We start from the raw sequence: 2215 nt of genomic DNA, 5'->3' as shown, positions 1-2215 counted from the left end.
GCATGTGGGGTCCTGCTATATATGAACAGAGGATTTCCACAAATCCAACATTTGACCTGTGTATTCCACTCAACTATGCAAAAAAGGCTGCATATTCCCATGTCCAGGTCATTTGGCAGCCATTATGGCACACTGACGTCCACAAGCATGTTTCATATAACAGGCTGGTGTTTATTAATTGAGCTCTGTTACACTATAACACCGACCCGGCGACTGCGACGGCGACCGATGCTCTTGATTTAGTCCTGAGAAATTCTAGCACCTTATTACAAGGCAAGCTCTTCTCCACCCAACAGGGCAAGAAGAATCTCACACTATGACAAAAATACCCAAAGGGGAACCTTATGGCTTTAAATGAGGGAATGAAACAAAGCTGTGGTTAAATCAAGCTGAAATGTGTCTGTCTATGCCCTACATAGACCCTGTCAAGGCAGTAAAAACATCAGGGATTGATGGGAGGCCAACTAGGCTTTCTAAAACAGGAAAAGACACAGTTGATCCACCAGTGTTGGAGTCTACTGTGTGGCCATGTAATAATGTGGAACATCACTCAGTGTGATATTGAATAACGGGGTCCAACGATTCACTTCTGACCCCAAATACTTTTCCTGCATTTATCCCAAAACAAAAAGGCATCATCTAAAGCTCTCCAGACTTGGAACATTCAGAAGAAGATTAAGTAAGCAGTTAACATGACAGTTTAGGAAAGAAAAAAACTTCTAGATACTAAATTTAGTCAGTGTACACAAGCATAGATTTATTCACTGAAGACCTACTTCCGGCCCAGGAGGCCCAGGCTGTTCTGGACTCTTCTGGTCTGTGCCGGGTCAAGCATCTCTAACCACAACATGTTTTCCAATTTTTACTCAAATTCTTGGTCAGGCACGAAATGCTTCAGTCCAGATTGGACAAAAACATAGGGCCGATTAGTGAGACCATACATACCAAAGTATGAACAAAAGCATAAATACATGCATAAATTAAATAAACAAACAGGACTCCTCTAATTTAAAAAGGGCTAGTGAAGTGGCAATCAGTCTGATGCATGATAAAGCTGTGTACTATATTGAAAGCAGAGTTTAATATCATGGTATAGCAGGAATCCTATTTTTTTTCCTATAATGAAAAATCTTACTGTTCAAATACTGTTGTGGCTATACTATTACAGAAATATGCAGATGTGTTCAAGTATTTTAATAATTATGAATAATCTCAAGCGTTTCAGGCAGGTATGTGCAAAACTACATATTTTCAAAACAGACTAATTGGTACGCTGCCTAGTCGATTCATTGGTCTTAAGGATGCCCTGTATTATTAGACTGTTTTCGGGTTAATCCCATCAAGTGAGGCCACGTTTCTTAGGGACGTGTTCTTAAGTTAAACAGTTAGACCACACGCAAAGAACAGGATGAGAACGCAGGATTCTGGAAACAAGTTTTGAAATATAGGACTGGTTAACTTCACATGCTTTCTTAAATCTAGATTAAAAACTTTTGGATTCATTAGTTGACCTTACTAATAGCCTAATCATTTGTTGGATGACTAGTCAACATGGTGACCCATTCTTAGTGACAGGGATACTTACGCAGAGCGGCCCTCTACGTCAAGTTTGGTGGGGATGATGCCCTTCTTGCCGAGCACTGCTGCGACCTTGTCTACCTCCCTCCTCTCCACTGCCTTCATCAGCTTGTCATCATACTTATTCCAGTCTGTGTTCTAAAGGATAGAAAGAGACACATCAGAACACTCATAACATCAGCATGTGCACAAAGACAACAGTGTCATGTTCAATAAAGCTGCTGAGGTGACACCTATTATTCATGACTCCCCTAATGATCAGGGTGGCGATCACAAGTGTAATTAGCTGAATGAAGGAATGTTAACAACTCCAGCGCACCATGTATTCAAATATTCAAAAGCACAACAGGAAACGAAAGGCTTGAAGTCTTCACAAAATAAAAACGATGACAGCTTATCTTACATAAACTGAAAAAAAAATTTACTTTTCACTTTTCTAAGTATCTGATGGAAATGGAAATGTTTATATGATGTCGAATGTCAATAAAAAAGCAATTAATTAAAATAATAACTGTAATAATAAATTAATAAAGGCTTGTAGTCACCCAGGACACTAAATAACTTATGAACCAAAGTAACAACCTGAGGAAATAAATACTTTAGAGTAGTCTTAATACACATTACTCAAATCAAAAAA

General features: G+C 38.8%; 1 long non-coding RNA gene across 1 annotated transcript in view; it reads right to left on the bottom strand.

Moving 5' to 3' along the window:
• The window catches only part of LOC107578278 (uncharacterized), a 4026-nt gene extending 2316 nt beyond the window's left edge, over positions 1 to 1710 (bottom strand). Inside the window, exon 1 of the long non-coding RNA XR_001608330.1 lies at positions 1586 to 1710. This is a non-coding gene — a long non-coding RNA (uncharacterized lncRNA). The remainder of the gene's footprint in view (positions 1 to 1585) is intronic.
• Between the last annotated feature and the right edge of the window lie 505 nt (positions 1711 to 2215).

The sequence above is a fragment of the Sinocyclocheilus grahami genome, unplaced genomic scaffold, assembly GCF_001515645.1.
Source record: "Sinocyclocheilus grahami isolate Dianchi unplaced genomic scaffold, SAMN03320097.WGS_v1.1 scaffold9525.1, whole genome shotgun sequence".
NCBI classification, from domain to species: Eukaryota; Metazoa; Chordata; class Actinopteri; order Cypriniformes; family Cyprinidae; genus Sinocyclocheilus; species Sinocyclocheilus grahami.
Note: the sequence above shows the minus strand (reverse complement) of the source record. Positions and strands in the feature narration are given on the sequence as shown.